We start from the raw sequence: 17068 nt of genomic DNA on the forward strand, positions 1-17068 counted from the left end.
TAGGGTCACAAAGAATCAGACACAATTTAGCACACACACACATGCACGCACAACTTAGCTAAGCTGCAAACACGTTTTCCAGAATTTTCTTTGCTGTGTAGTTCCAGGTTAGCATTGCCCGGAGAGACATTAATCATGAGATTTGCAAGGTTGCTGCGTGGGCTGGAGGGGCTATAGTGGCCCCCACTAGTTGCCTCTGTACTGGCTCTAGGTGTGGGCTTGGAACAGCTTGTCTGGGCAGCCTGACCCAATTGTCCAGTCCTCACGTGATCCAGCAGCTTCCACATGCCTTCCTTGGCCACTGGCTAGTGTCCAGCTGGCTTTTAGACTTAAAAATCTGGGACCGTAGCCACTGTCTTATTTATTATCTGTGTTGGTTGCTCTTATCAATCATATATTCATTTATTTACTTAACAAACATCATGGCATCTACTCAGGAGGCACAAACCTTTCTCTGGGATCTGGGGGTGAAAGAAGCCTAGGTCAGGTCCTTGGCCCTGCCCTCCAGTAGCCTGGTATCTGGTGGGGCATTCAGCATGGGGACAGCTGTTCCAGTAACAAACACAGGACAGAGTCAAGAAGGGCTGAGGGTTGTTGACTGAGGTTGTACTTACTGGTTCCAGCCTGGACCCCCGGGCTGAAGTGGGTGGCTGAATGATACTGCAGAGATATCCATGATCTAGTCTCCAGGACCTGTGAGCCTAACCTTTGCCTCATGGCAAAATGAACCTTGTAGATATGATTAAGTTAGAGATCTTGAGATGGTAAGATGATCCTGGTTTATCCATTGTTGTTATTCAGTCACTCAGTTGTATCTGACTCTTTGCGACCCCACAGGCTGCAGCACACCAGGCTTCCCTGTCCTTCACCATCTCGTGAAGCTTGCTCAAGCTCACATCCATTGAGTTGGTGGTACCATCCAATCATCTCGTCCTCTGTCGTCCCCTTCTCCTCTTGCCTTCAGTCTTTCTCAGCATCAGGGTCTTTTCTAATGAGTTGGCTCTTCGCATCAGGTTGCCAAAGTATTGGAGCTTCAGCTTCAGCATCAGTCCTTCCAATGAATATTCAGGATTGATTTCCTTTAGGATTGACTGGTTTGATCTCCTTGCAGTCCAAGGGACTCTCAAGAATCTTCTCCAACACCACAGCTCAAAAGCATCAACTCTTCGAGGCTCAGCCTTCTTTATGGTATCTGGGTGGTTCTAAATGCCATCGTAAGTGTCATTATGAAACCGTGTCCAAGCCCCTGTGTCCTTGCCTTTTGAAGTAAAATGCTGCTTCAAGAGTTAATGATTGGGAAATGTGAAAAGACAGAAACAAAGAATGGCTGTTGAGCTAAGGAACTGGCAACAATTTAGACTATAATTCTATTACATTATAGAATCACCTAGCTTCCAGTTCCCTGAAAGATATTGATAAAGGCCCCACACACATTCCTAAGTTGTTTAGATAGGAAGCCAACTCCCCCCCACCTCCAAAACTGCTGACCACAAGACCATAGACCCTAAACTAGTTGAAACTAAAAGGCTGATGATATCTGAAACTTCACCTTGGTGCCAACCAATCCAAGAACTGTCCACAAGCTGATCACACCCTGGTCCTTGAACACCATAAAACTCCTTACTACCCACTCCAGGGTGGGTCACATGGTCTTCTGGGCATTAACCCACTGTGGCCCCCTTTGCCTGGCAAAGCAATAAAAGATACTGTTTACTATTTCACCCAAACACTGTCTCAGTGTTTCTATTCGGCACCAGTGAATGGGGGCCAAGTTTCAGCAACACTTATAAGGAGACCTGACTAGGGAAGATGGAAGCAGAAGATTTGAAGATGTCATGCTGCTGGCCTTGAAGATGAAGGAAGCCCCGAGCCACAGATCAGAACTCTAGAAGCTGCAAAGGGGAAAGAAATGGACTTTTCTCAAGAGCTTCTGGAGAGAACATGGCCCTGCCTCAGTTTAAAGCCACGGAAATCCATTTTCCACTTCTGACATCTGGACGGAAGAAAATAAATACGCGTTGTTGAAGACACTGGTGACTGTAGTTTGTTACAGCAGCCGTGGGAAACTCTCACAGCTGGTTGGGGAGCAGACTTTTTCAAAATCTGTGGTTGGGACCAGACTCAGGCAAGGGGCTGCCTTCCTCCTGCACATTTGCTGAAAGAAAACACAAGGCAAGGGTTCAGCAAGAACGTCCCTGGTAGTACAGTGGATAAGAATCCACCTGCCAAGGCAAGGTGGTCTTCCCTGGTCTGGGAAGAGTCCACGGGCCACAGAGCAACTAAATCCACATTTTGCAACTGCTTAAGCCCGTGCACCTAGAGTCTGTGCTCTGCAACAAGGGAAGCCACCACAATGACAAGACTTTGCAGAGTAGCCTCTGCTTGCTGCAACTAGAGAAAGCCCCCACACAGCAACAAAGACCCAGCACAATCAAAATAAGTGAATAAATAAATAATTTTAAAAGCTTGAGTTTGGCAAAAGGCAAGCCTTTATATGTGGAAGAGTTAAGTGACTTTTCAGATACCCAGAGCCGAGGATTTTCTGTGTGAGTTAAAAATGATGTTGCAAAGTCTTTTAATGATGCAGAGAAATGCTGAGGATGTGGTGTCAAATAAACCGAACAGAAGAGTTTTAGAAGTGTATGTATGAGCTTCACTGGGTTAAAAAACTAAAGGTGTGGGCGGCTGAAAGGAAACAAGGAGAAACGTTTCAGGATGTCCCAGATGACTGTCTCCAGGTGGGGTCTCCCGCGATCGCTGTTTTTTTCACACTGAGGAGGACTCGGGGGCTGCGTGACAGCTGCTGTCGAATGAGCGAGCGGCCAAGGGACGATTTGATCTGTCAGCAGATAAGGAGCTCCCAGGTAAACCTGAGGCCGCCCAGCTGCTCAGTGGACCTTCAAGGGTGGATCGAGGCGAGGAGCAGGAAGGCAGATTGCAAGCTGTCAGACTGCAGACTGCCGTCTAGCTCTCCAACCTATATCTACCGTCATGTCCCCAGGCTCGCTTTCTGTTCTGTAGGTCTCTGAGTTATTTGGAGACACAAACCTAGGCAGCATCAGGCTCATGTTAGCGCATGCTGTTTCTTATTCTGATGCTTTTCCTCCATCACTGCGCTGCTTGCTTGGCCTGCAGGGCCCAGAAGCTTGGCCCACCTCCTCCGTTTCCAGACCTCGCCTGGAGGTCTTCTGGCCAGGGCCCCAGGAGGAAGATGACTCTCACCTCCGAAAGAGCTGCTCCTCGTTCTCCGTGTCGCTCAGGCGTGAAGAGGCCCAGGACTGGAGGAAGACAGGGCATCTCCTGTGGACCCCAGGTGCTGCTGTGTCTGCCCTGTGAGGAGCTGGGCTGACTGCTGACGTGGATGCTGCTGCAGTGGTCGGACCCAGAGCTCAGGCCTCGTCTGACGGGTGGAGAGGAGACAGGCCAGCTAGAGGCAGCAGGCTCAGAGCAAGCTGAGACCGAGGAGCTGGGAGGATTGGGCTCCTCCAGGCTCTGGGGTGATGGGAATCGAGCCGAGAAGGGCTTTCCATTCCAGCAGACCTGAGGCTGGGCACCTGGAACAGTGGAACTGTCTTTGGCACTGAAAATGAACAGTGTGGACTGGGGAAGAAGGAGGCTGTGAGTCTGCCCATCAGGTACTTGGGCAGAAGTAGACGCGTTCTATTTTTATCCATAAATGCCATGTTCCATTACACTTTTCGAAAGCTGATCTCATTTTAACAAGGCAAGGAAGCCTCGATCAGGGCAGTCGTGAGAGGAGAGCCCTGTTTGTAGGGTGTATGTATGTGTGTGCATGTGCGTGCATTGAGTGTGTGCATTATTTATGTGAGTGCACGTGTGTGCACATGTGTGTGCATGTTTGCATGTGTGCATGTGCATGAGTGCTTGTGCATGTGAGTGTGTTGTTTATTGTGTGTGCATGTTTGCATGTGCACACATGCATGTGTCCATGTGCATGAGTATATGTGCACATGTGTGCATGTATGTGCATGTGTGAGCACCCACCCACAGGGGCCTTTCAGAAGAGCCAGGAAATGCTACCACAGCAGCTTCTGACACCTGCAGCCTGGATGGATCAGAAGTATTCTCCAACTAGTGGTTTCTCACCCACACACGAAACAAGAACAGTATGCTCAAAACAAGAACAGGATGCTCGAAACAAGGGAATGAGGAAGAATTCCTGGATTGAGAACACATGTACAGGATTATCAGAGTGAAATGGTCCTCAACTGAGCTGAGGAAAGTAGAATGAAAAGACCCAGCATTATAAAATAGGAGGAAAGAAGTAATTATAGGATCAAGCCAGTCCAACATCTGGCTTGAATGTGTTCTAAAGAGAAAAGAAAATGAAAGCAAATATTTGTTTAACCAAATATCTGGGCATCTGCAGCCCAGTCAGGTTGACACATAAAATCAGCCATCACAGGGTCTGGAGAGAAAGAGAGAATAGAAGCTGCTTCTGCCCGCAGAGTGATTTTCTCTGCTGCTCCCCCCTCGCTGACTTTCATCTGGATTGCCTCAAGAGCTTCTAGAATCTTCTTCCACACATATGTCCTCACTCTGTTATAAACATGACTGCTGCCGGCTCAGCCTTGGTAAGTGGAGGACTGGTCACTTTGACTCCCTGCTGAGACTTTCAACTTGAATGATGACCAGATTCCTAGGCCCTGGGACCCCTTGTTTTTGGGCTTCTCCCCCAGGCTTTCTCTTGTACTCCTTTAAGTAGCTGTACCCCATTCCCTGGGGCAAAGTGAAGTAGGAAAATGTTCACTCCTAAACCCTTTTGTGGTCTGGTTTCTGTGTGCACACTGTACCACCACTCTGCAAAAGCTTCAAAGTGTACAAAGCATGAGGCCGGAGGTCACGAGAAATGGAAGGATTAACTATTGGCCAGGATACGTTCTTTAATGCCCCGGGAGGATGAGCCTGTTGAGCTGGTGAGCGTTGGCCAGGAAAATCAGGGGTCAAAGCAGAGGCTGATGGGTGAAGGCAGGTCCTCATAGCATCCTCAGCATTCCCAGTGCAGGGCTCACCACCTCACTGAATGGTGCAGACTTACAGGCTATCTCTCCCACTAGACTGTGAGGGCCTGGGGACCTTTCACTGAATGCCTTTCATTTATGCTCCATCAGAAACCAGCCCAGAGTGAATATCTACTAAATAAATGAATGAAGATCGAATGATGTCTCCAGACTTCAGCTCTGGCACACCTGTCCTAATAATGCCTGCCTAATCTTTCCCTTCTGACGCTAGTTTGTGGTCCCCACGTGGAGATGTCTGGTACTCAGTTTGCGACATCTCTCCCATCCGAAGTCCAATCTTTCTCAGTATTTACAGGCCTCACTTTTGGTGTCATGTCTGAGAACTTTTTACCTAGCCCTAGCTTCTGAAATGTTTCTCCTACTTTCTCTCCTGTATTTTTCTTCCAATTTTCTTACTCACACAAATTCTCTAACACTTTTCTCCTACAGATTACATCTAACTACGTGTAGAGATAAATGACGACATAAGAGATAAATGACAACTGAAGTGACTATTAAGGTGCTCACTCTTCCTACTCATCATTAAGGTGATGTGAAGGAAGAAGGAGTGGGCTTAAAAATCTCAGTTTTTGTTCCAAGGTCAAGAGCATCGAGAGTCAATAGGAGGCTCTGACCAGCTCCCTCAGGTGGGATAAAGGAGCAGGAGTTTGCCTCCTGGGCTGAGCTGGGCTCCTTGAAACATAGACCAACACAGGTGGATCACACATGAACATTTCCATTTACTTGGATTAAAAACTGCTGGATGGCAGGGTGCGTGTGTATGTGTGTGTGTGTATTCTGTAGCAATCCACCTGGTAGTGTTCTCTGCATGTCCAAGTGACCAGTCAGCATATGGGAGAAAGCCTTGGGCTTGACCTAAGTTATGTGGCTTTGAAGACATGACTTCAACCCTCTGAAGTGGTTCTTCACCCGAGAAAAGAGATCTTCACACCTGCCTTGACAGGGTTGATGGGATGGTTCAGTGAATTCAACTGCTTGTTTCTGAACCAGGAAATTGGCATTATTATTACTATCAGTCAACCAGGAAATGGATAGGCAACTTTCAAGTAAAGACATAAAGTATAGCCAATCTTTTCCTTTCCAAATGAGCAAGTAGGTTGCTGTCTTTCCCAGCAAGGCAACATTGGTTTTCACAAACTAATCAGAATATCCAGCAGAGAATCATGGGTAAATGAACACCAAGATAGAGAAAGTGAGTTATTACTATTACCCACTAACCCCTTGTCCGTGAACAGATTGGGTTAAACCCAATCTGCACATTAATGCCACAGCCTTAATGTTGACGCCTGAGTGTCCCAGTGATTCTGCAGATACCCAGCAGTTTTTACTGCTTGTCCCCACAACTATGCCTAATTCATCATTAATTCATTCCCTCATTCATTTATTCATTCAACATGCACTTGGATGATCACTGTGTTTTGGGCACTACTGCAGGAGCTACAGACACAGTGGTGAGCAGACCCCAACTCTTGTGAAGTTTACCTTTATTCTAGTGAGATTCATACAGTGAACTAATATCTAAGGGAATTCAGGATGGTAGTAAGTGCTAAGACTCTGAAACGATGGGATGGAGAGTGGCAGGGATGGGTGCGGGGGTTGCTGGAGGCAGGATGGTGAGGAAAGTCTTGTCTGAAGGGGGGCACAAGTAAGCTGAGACTGCTAAAGGGCAGAGAGCCAGTCCTGTGAAGATCTGGGGCAGAGCATTTGCAGCAGCGGGAACGGCCATGGCAAAGTCCCACCAGGCTCATCACCAGCCTGGCCGCATCCCTCCACCTCCAACCTTCTTGCACAGGTGACCGCGTGGGAGGCACCTCTCCAGCCATCTGCAGAACGATTTATGAGCCGCAGTCCCAAGACTCGCTTTTGCCTCCAATTCAGAAATCGACTTGAAGGCTGCTGCCATATTTCACTTCCCACTTCCCTTGGAACACATTTCACGCTGTTGATCTTAAAAGTAAATGACGGGTCACATCACAATGAGGCTTAGGGAGCCAGGACACAGCAGAAAGCCGTTCTGGATGCTTCAGATGTCGGCCCCTCATTCTTCTGCTTTCTCACCCTGCATCCCGTGACATCTTGGCCACGGCAGGCCTCTCACCTGAGGACCCTCAGCAGTCAACATGGACAACGGAAGGAGGCTGAGCTTGTAAAATGTCATGGTAGGTGTCTGTGGCAGCTTGCATTGCTGATATGTTATGATATTATGTTATGTTAAGTTATGCTATGCTATGCTGTTTTATGTTATGTTATTATGTGTTATGTTATGGAAGACCACAGTCTGGTGGCTTATAAATGAGGCAAATTTACTTCTCACAGTCCTGAAGGCTGGAGGTCAGAGATCAGGAGCCAATATGCTTGGGTCCTGTGAGTGTCCTCTTCTGGATGTGAGTGGTTGTTTTCTTTCTGTGTCCCTGTGCAATAGAAAGAAAGAAAGATAGAAAGCTCTTACATGTCTTTTTATAAGGACACTAATTCCCTTCATGAGGGCCCCACCCTCATGACTTACTCACCTCCCAAAGGCCTTACACCATTGGCTTGGGGGTTAGTGTTTCAACCTGTGAATGGGGGAGTGCATACATTCAGTTCACAATAAGATCTGCTCAGTAAATGCTGGAGGGCTTCCCTGGTGATCCAGTGGTTAAGAATCCACCTGCCAGTGCAGGAGACACAGGTTCAATGCCTGGTCTGGGAGGATTCTACGTGCTGCAGAGCGGCGAAGCCCAAGTGTCGCAAGACTGAACCTGAGTGCTACAATTAGTGAAGCCCAGGTGCCTAGAGTCTGTGTTCCACAACGAGAAGCCTGTGCACCACAACTAGAGAGCAGCCCCTGCTCTCCACAGCTAGAGAAAGCCTGCACACAGCAATGAAGACCCAGCACAGCCAAAATAAATTAATTACATTAAAAAAGTTTTTACTCATTTTTTTAAATGTTGGGCAAGAAGCTAAGCCTGCTGGTGGTGAGCTCCAGGGCCCATCACCTTTGGAAGAGCCTGACAGCCCATCTCCCAAGAGGCCTCCCTGGTCAGGGTTTCACAGTCTGGAGTCTAAGTCTCAACCTTGATTGCTCCAAAACTAGATTTTTCCAGTGCTCAATAGACTTGAGTTCAGATGGCCCATAGGAGTAAAGAGTCCAGAAGAGCAGTTGGTGAATTTATTTAGACGCCAGAATAGCCCGATCTAAAGGACCTCCTCTCCCGCTACAGTCAGACTGCAAGGAAACCAGAGGGAGCTTAGCTGGTAACAGGTTGAGTCTGAGGACCAGGACTTGAACCGGGGAGGTCTGTGCAGCTGTGTCCTTATCACACGCCACACTGCCTCAGGCAAGTCCATCAGACATTAGCTTGGGGGTCTGTCCCCCCACAGCCACCCGGTACCCATTTCTCCTGTTCCTTAGGGGAGGGGGGCTTTCACCTAATCTCAGACAGGTCTCAAAACTCCACCCAGACTGGAGGCTTCATCAGAATTGCTCCCAGGAGGCTGACTCCCATCTTCCTAGCTCTTCAGGTTCTCATTTTCAGGGCTTGGTCCAAGCTGGCTACCCTCAGCACCCCCAAAATAAATTGATTACTAATAGTAATAAAAATTAAAAATGCAAGAAAAATCCCTCTGGAATACCCAAATATGCTCAATCTGATTTTGCTCTTCTGTTTGCAACTGACAAGAGGCCCAACCCAAATGGTCACATACAAACATGAAAATACACCTGTTTGCATAACTGAAAGCCCAGGGATGGATTCAGCAGACCCAGCTCGTTCAGGGGTCAATTCGAGTTGCCAGGACTCAGATTCTTTCCTTGCATCACTCTGCGTTCACTGTGTCAACTGCCTTCTCTGGTTTCCTTCTTGGAAGTTCTGCTTTCATGATGGCAAGGTAGCTGCTGCAATCACGTCTCCTCTTGTTCATAAAGGGAGAGGGGACAGCTCAAGTCTGGGATGGGGGCCCTTTGGTTCTGCAGCCAGAACTGGGCCTCATGCTCATCGCTGAGCCCATCACTGTCATCAGAGGGGGAACTGATCCCTGACTGGCCAGGCCTGGGTCACATGCACCCAGGAGTAGGGTGAAGTCTCTCCCACTAGAACTGAGTTATGGGGTCCTTCAAAGAGATTCAGGGCTTTAACTGAGAATAAGGTACGTGGAAGCTGAAGGGCTCCAAATCACAAATGCACACCACCTGTATGCACGTCTGTGTTTTTCCACACTCCATTCCCCACACCTGGGTGCCCACCCTCCATCCCAACCCCCTCCTTATCTTACACTCCTCCTGCTGCTGCTAAGTCACGTCAGTCGTGCCTAACTCTGTGCGACCCCACAGACGGCAGCCCACCAGGCTCCCCTGTCCCTGGGATTCTCCAGGCAAGAACACTGGAGTGGGTTGCCATTTCCTTCTCCAATGCATGAAAGTGAAAAGTGAAAGTGAAGTCGCTCAGTCATGTCTGACTCTTAGCGACCCCATGGACTGCAGCCTACCAGGCTCCTCCATCCCTGGGATTCTCCAGGCAAGAGTACTGGAGTGGGGTGCCATTGCCTTCTCCGATCTTACACTCCTACTCATACTTCAAAACCCAGATCCTGCCTCCACTCTGCAGCCTTCCCCATCACCAATATCCACACGTGCCCCTCCTCCGCACTCTGAAGCCACTTACCATCCACAATGCTCACAGGGCACGCAGCACAGGCTGTCTGGTCAAGGTCATTGTCCTTTGGGATGTGTGAATTTTCTCTCTAACACAGTTCCCCAGGGCTGGGATAAGTAAACTTTTTTGGTTAAGGAATAGATAGTAAATATTTGGGGCTTTGTGGGTCACGTAGTCTCTATAGCAACTACTCAACTCTGCCATTAAGAGCATAAAAGCAACCAAAGATGAGATGTAGATGAACAGGCATGGATATGTTTCAATAAAACTTTATGTAGAAAAATAGACAGAGGGCCAAATTAGCCTGGGGGTCATAGTTGATCCTTGCTCTAGAGCCTTAAGGACTAGACCTTGCCTTATTTACTTTTGAACTTCCCACTTGATCAGCACGGTGCTTGGTATACAAAGATCAACAGCCGTTGCCGCGGATTGGACAATGTTGTGATTCTATGATTTTCCTTTCTTTCTCTTAAAAAAACAAAAACAAAGAATGGTGAGGAGTGACTACACTCAAAGAGGAAAGAGTGTTTGTTCCTGGTCCACATGGAGAGTGAGATTCAGCGTGCCCCAGGATATTCTCTTTTGTAGTTCAGAAGTCGTGAACACCAGAGCAGTTGCTAGAAATGACTCCTCCCCCTGGTGCACCAATCATAAACAAACACCGATGCATGTATGGATGTGCGTGTGTTTTTGTGGGTGTGTGTATACATGTATGTAAAAACATGTGAACACCTGTGTATGTGTGTACATGTCTATGCACATGTACATTTGTGTTCATGTTATAAACAGGCATCCGCATTGCAAAAGCCAGCCCTCTCATCTGGCTGAGTCCACGTGTTCCCTGCAGCTGCTGCCAAGGCCACCCCTCTTGTGCATTTCTGCTGAATCTCCCTGCGCAAGAGGGCCTGAGCCTGGTCAGTCTGTGTCTCTATGCTGGGCATCTGTTTGCCTTCTGTCTGCATGGCCACGTGCTAAAGAAATCACAGGAAAACTGTCCTTAGCAGGATCCTTCCCTGTTTGTCCTAAAAAGTCACCTTGTCTTTGAGTTGGAAACAGTGGGAGGGAGCAGTGGATAGAGAACAGGGTTGGTCCCCAGAAACTCCTTTTGTGTCAGCGGAGGGGCCAGAAAGCATCCAGGCTCTGCCCGTTAGTAACTGTGGGATCCTGAACAATACAAGTTGCTTCCCTGAGTCTTAATCACATGTCTGAAAGTTGGGAGTAACACCCAAATCTCAGGACTGTTGTGAGCATGGAAGACGATGCACATAGAGTTCCTGGGACCCAATGGGCTCTCAGAAATGGCAACCAGCATTAATATTAGAAATACTGTTTATTATTCAGCATTAACAACAATAATACCATTCATTATTTTTATAGGTTATCTAAAATGCTTCATGCTTTCCAGTCTTGTCTGTGTGGTCATATTCTCCTGGAGTCCTTCCACCTGGCCCCAACCCAGGACCCGCTAGTCTCCTTGCCAAAGGGACAAAGCCTTCCCCAACTGTCCTTCATAAACACTAACTCTTTCACACAATCTGCTTGAGTCTTCTGAGTCATATTGAGGGGGCAGCCTCCTCCTCTTCTGAGAAACCTTGTGATTCACCCTGGTTTCAAATTCCTGCTCTGCCCCTCGCTAGCTGGATACCTAAGATGAGACTCAGCCTCTCCAAGCCTCTGTTGCCTCATCTGCAAAGTGCTGAACACTTAACTCTATGGAATCACCGTTGAGTTAACATGATCATGCACAGTACCTTGGAGACGCCAAAAATAAAGCCTCATGTTCCAATCTTGTGGGCATCTATGACGCGTACTATATTAATTTGGTTTTCACAACTAACACTAATCCTTCTCTGAACCAGTGCTTTTTTTCTTTCTAAGAAGCCGCCAACAGCACAGAGGACGACTTTCCATTTCCGACTCCCAGGGGCTTGTGCAGCTGTCTGCACCTTGGTGGTTTCAAGCTACTTCCTCCCCCATCCTGCTCACGTTGCCATCATGTCAGAAGCTCCATCAGAGCAGGGATTAGGTTTTCACCACAATTGCTTAGACTGTCCTGCAAGTGTTCATTGAGAGATTATGGTTTTTAGCTCTGAATGCAAAAACTAAGATCAAGGTCTTCTTTACCTAAATTGGGGTGGAACTTTGCACTTAAAAAAAAAATACCCAGACTCACAAGCCATTAGGAAGACATGAGCAAATGTTCACACTCCTTCGGCATCCCTGGCTGAGGAGAAGTGGGTCACAAGTGTCCCCCTGCAGAGAAGGGTGGCGGGTATCATCCTTGCGGATGCCCAGGGAAGCACGTCTCTCTTCTAGTGATCATTGCATTCAGTGATCCAGAAATGTTCCCTGGGCACCCAGTGTCTGCAAGGGTCTCTTCTACATGTTGATGAGACTCCAGGGATTACAGGGGAGGTGGACAAGCCCACAGAAAATGTGGCATTTATTTGGGGGCATCTCGCTATCCCAGGGCCTGCCCTTCTGTGAGGCTAGCTCTTCTCAAGAGGGGCCTGAACATACTCTCTTAATACCGACTGTGCTTCTTCAAAGACCGCTTTGTACCTAAATCCAAATACATCCCAGAAGAAAGTGACATCAGCCTGGTCTACATTTTGTGCCAAGGGCCTCTATGAATTTAAAGAAAGGTCTGAACCAAGAGGAAGTCTCACTAGAGAGTGGACGGTCTTTGGGGGGCCAGGGTCCCCAGATGGATTCCCGTCAGGTCGGCTGGCACCTGTTGGTTTTCTTTCCCATCCAGGTGTGGCGTTTGTACTGAGCAAGTCTTATACAAGAGCCCAAGACTCTGGTGCTGAAAGGACAGCTCCATCAACATTCCCAGACCTGAAAACAGAACAAAACAAAGCTAGAAAACCGTGCATGTCCCAGGCAAACGGGGAAAGAGAGAGAGAGAGGATCTGGGGCAGCAGGAACATAGGCATAGTAAGACCTGTGACCCTGCCTCCACATGGGAGGGCTCCACATGTTGTTCTGTGAGTCCTGGGGTCTATTTGCCTACCAATTAGTACCAGGAATCTCAGCTCCATAAAGGCAGCTCTGACACCCACAAAATACCCACATAGTATTTTGCTTTTCACACATACTATAATAGCTCTTCTTAATCAGCATTGTTCTGTTCTCTAAGAAGACTCTGGATGGCACAGAAAAATTAAAGATCTTTCTAGAGAATGTGGCTTATAAAAGTACTTAAAAAATACCACCAAGTAATGGCTGAAGCTCCAAGTATGTGTGCTCAGAAGCTCAGTCCTGTCCAACCCTTCGCAGCCCCATGGGCTGTAGCCTGCTAAGGTCTCAAAAACTGTGGCCACCATTGCTGATGGGGTCTCTCAAAGCAGGAGCCGTCCATACTTGTCTTTCAGCTGGAAATGCTGAGTCCCACTCTGCAAGGTTGGGGAGTCAAGGTAACAGTGCATGGTGATGGGGAACCCCTCACCAGCTGCTCCATTCCTAGGGAACCTCTTGCCCCTGGAAGGAGAGTCCAGCTAGGTGACCTTGGATCAGTTGCCTACCCCGTTGTGACCTTGAGTGTTACACTGGGGTGTGAGGGCTGGATCTGAAGATAACGAGGAGCTAGAGAATTTCAGCAGCGGATGATAATCAAGTTTGCATTGTTTAAAATTCTCTCCAGGGGCTTTTTGCAGAGCAAAAAAACCCCACATAAATGGAAAGAACTCTTGCTTTTGGAGTCAAACAGACCTTGGTCCTTTCTCAGTGAGATGACCTTGACCAAGTCCTTCAAATTAAGTGTCTTAAAATGCAGATCTGGTTCAGCAGGTCTGGAGCAGGGCCTGGTCTTTTGCATCTCTCACAAATGCTGCATTTCCTCCCTGGTGATGCTCCTGCAACAAGACTCACTTCCTGGGCATCTGCAGGCCACAGATGGATGATGCCCTGTCTTCTCTGGGCCACAGACCATGCTGAGCCAACAGGTTTGAATATCTCCGAGCCTCAGTTTCCTCATCTGTAAACGGCATCACTAAAACCCAGCTTGTGGGTGTGTCTGGTGGCCTCCGCAGCTCAGTCAGTGCTCGGCCCTCCTTGGGCCCAGCTCTGTCCCTCTCCATCATTGCCTCATCCCAGGATGATGAATGGCTATTCTAGGCTCAGCGTGGCTGCCTCATTTCCGCTCCTCCCTCCCCACTTGTTCATAATTGGTGCACTCTGGAAGCTTGCTTGGCACTGGGCTTGCCTTTCAAATGCCCTAGAATTCTTCTTTTGGCTTCTTTCTCTTTTCTATTTAAATTTAAAATCTACAGTGCTTGCCCGGGGCTCCTACCATCTCAGTGCCATTAGGAGATTAAAATTTTGCAGCACCTGCTTCTCTGCTGCTCCAGGGCCCCCCTTTTCACATCAAGGGAAGCACAAGACCCATGCCACCTGCCACCTAGTGACCACATCCTCACATCCTCCTTCCAAGACGGGGAGTGACCCATAGGAATGGGTATTCTGATGATCGGGGCTTATGTTTGCAACATTGGAGAAGGGAATGGGAGCCCACTCTAGTATTCTTGCTTGGGAAATCCCATGGACAGAGGAGTCTGGCAGGCTATATATAGTCCATGGGGTCGCAAAGCATCAGACACAACTTAGCGACTAAAGAGCTACAACATGTTTGCAATGCAACATACTTGGGTCTGGCAGAATCCCAGTGAGATGTGGTGGGTGGAAAGCTCTGTGCAAGGCTAAGAGCCCGGAAGTGTTGGGACCTGGGAGCTGGTCCTGGCTCTGCCACTCACTCTCTCTCCCTCCGTGATCCTGGATGAGGTGGGATCCTCCCAGGCCATCTCTAAGAAAGATGTGGGACTAAACATTCTCAAGAGCCCTTCCAGCCCCCACATCCTCCGTGGTCTACTGTTTATAAGTGAGGAGATACAGTTTCCTGACTATCCATCCAGGGCTCTTTGCATCTACGTGTATGTGGCATCATATGTCCATCCAGGAAACACAAACTGTATACATGACAAACACAGAGGGACCTCCTTCCATCTTGGAAAAGAACAGACTCACTCAACCCACACTTTTCCCCAGTGGGGGCCCCATTTCTTTGTTCCTCTTGATTGTAAAACTCCTTGACAGAGTTCTTGAAGTGAGTCTAAAACACATCTGTCAATTCTTGACACTCCTCCCATGGAGAAGGTTTATGTCCCTCCCCTGTGAAATTGGGGGGGGGGGCGGCTTCTGAGTATTTTGACCAAGTGAGCAAAAGTGACAGATGTTACGTGTCCCGGGGCAGAGTTGCACTCACTACGATGATCCTGTTCTGCAGTCTGACTGCCCCCAGGGCAGCCATGCTGTGAGGAAGCCTGAGTCGGGGCTCCATGCCAGGGTCCAGCCACCACTCTGACCATCACGGTGCAAACAGTCTATTTTCAGTTTCCTTCTCACCTGATCTGTCCACAGCATCTGACCCCATTGGTCACCCCAAACTCGAAGCACTTTGAGCATCAGACCCACACTCTCCTGCTTGTTTTTCTTCCTTCCTAGTGGTTCCCTCCTGCCTCCGTTGCTCATTTCTTCCTTGTTTCCCTTCCTGCTCACATCAGAATACCCTGAGACACAGGCTCTGAGCTTCCTCCATCCACACTGGCATCTCTGGCAGTATTATCAGGCTCAAGGCTTTCACTGCCATCACTGTGCCCAGGACTCCACCCTGGACCCTCCTCTTGACTCTGGACACTTACATCCATCCTCGACTCCACATCTCCCCTGGAAAGTCTAATGGGCATCATCTACCCTGAGCTTCTGTCCAACCCTGCACCAGACCGGCTCCACTCACATCTTCCCAATCATAGCTGCTCAAGATAAAGAACCAGGAGTTATCCTGGACGCCTCTCCTTCCATCACACCCCACCCAAGTTCATCACCAAGTTTTACGAGCCCCGCCTTCAGAGTAGCCGCAGAGCCCACCTCCTCGTCCACAGTTCTTTCTCTACCAGCTGGGTCCATGCCGCCAGCCAACCTCTAGCACCTGGATGTGGCTGTGGGCTCACCTATTAACTGTTCTCCCCAGGTTTGAGTCTGTCCCCCTTCCATTTAATCTCTTCCCAAAAGCCAGAGTGAACCTTCTAAAATCAAAGTCATATTCTACCATTTCTCTGCTCAAAACTCATGGCCTCCCATCTGACTCAGAATTCAGACTAAAAGCCCAAATCATTGCAATGGCTTGTAGGGACCTACGTGATCCACCCCCACCCTTCCCGGCCTTACCTCAATTGCCCTACTTCTTCCTCTGCCCCCTCTGCTTGATCCACTACGGCTTCCAGTCAAACCCTCAAACTCAGCAGCATGTTTCCGCCTCAGGGCCTTTGCACCTGCTGCCTCCCCAGCCTGGAAGTCTCTTTCCCTAGACAGCTGCATCGATCTTGCTCTCTCCTCTTTCACTCACTCACCTCTTCCATAAGGCTTTCCCTGACCACCCCTATTTAAAATACACACATGTCCTGCCCAACACCACTGGGCGCTCCCTTGTGCCTGTTTATTTATTTCTCTCTATAACATTTACCAGGTTCTGGCATCCTTAACGCTTAATTGGCTTGCTCTTTGTCTCCCTTCATACAGTTGAAGTTCCATGATGATAGGATTCTAGATTTTGTTCATTGCTGTTTCCCCAGCACCTAGAATAGTGTCCAGCACATAGAAAGCGAAAGTGAAAATGAAAGTTGCTCAGTCATATCTGACTCTTTGCAACCCCATGGACTATACAGTCCATGGAATTCTCCAGGCCAGAATATAGGAGTGGGTAGCTGTTCCCTTCTCCAGGGGATGTTCCAACGCAGAAGGCACTCAATAAATGTTTGAATGAATGAATTATATGAGTGTGCCTCCAAACTGCAGCCAGGAGGCTGACACGCCCAACACAAAGCCTCACCCCCGCCTGTCTATAATACAGCCCTTGCACATTCCCCCATCATCCTGAGGATAAAACTCAACCTCTTTGCATCTATTTTCAGAAATGTGTGAAATTATCACTTTGTATAGCAGGGAAAATTGTGACCCAGGGACATAGTTCACTTTGCTCTGACCCTCAGTTTCCTCACCTGCAAAATGGGGCTAATATTTCTACCTGGTGGAATTCACTTGAAGTTCAAGTAAAATAACCAGTAGAAGCACTGGGCCTTGCAAGAGTGGTGTTCTCAGTAGGCAGTTCATTTTATTACTGATGGTCACCCTCATAGTTGGCCCCCGGGCGAGCTCCTGCGAGAGGCATTATTATCATATAAATGAGAGAAGTGGCCCCAAATTGCCCTCTCAAGGCAGGGAGGAGGGGAGCAGGGACCAGTCCCCTCGCTGCCCCTCCAGCCCCTCCATGTAGACTCTGAGCAGCGGCTCCTCTCACTTCTCTCCCTTCCACCCTCAGGACACACCCTTGGCAAT

This window comes from Cervus canadensis, chromosome 17 (assembly GCF_019320065.1).
Source record: "Cervus canadensis isolate Bull #8, Minnesota chromosome 17, ASM1932006v1, whole genome shotgun sequence".
NCBI lineage: Eukaryota > Metazoa > Chordata > Mammalia > Artiodactyla > Cervidae > Cervus > Cervus canadensis.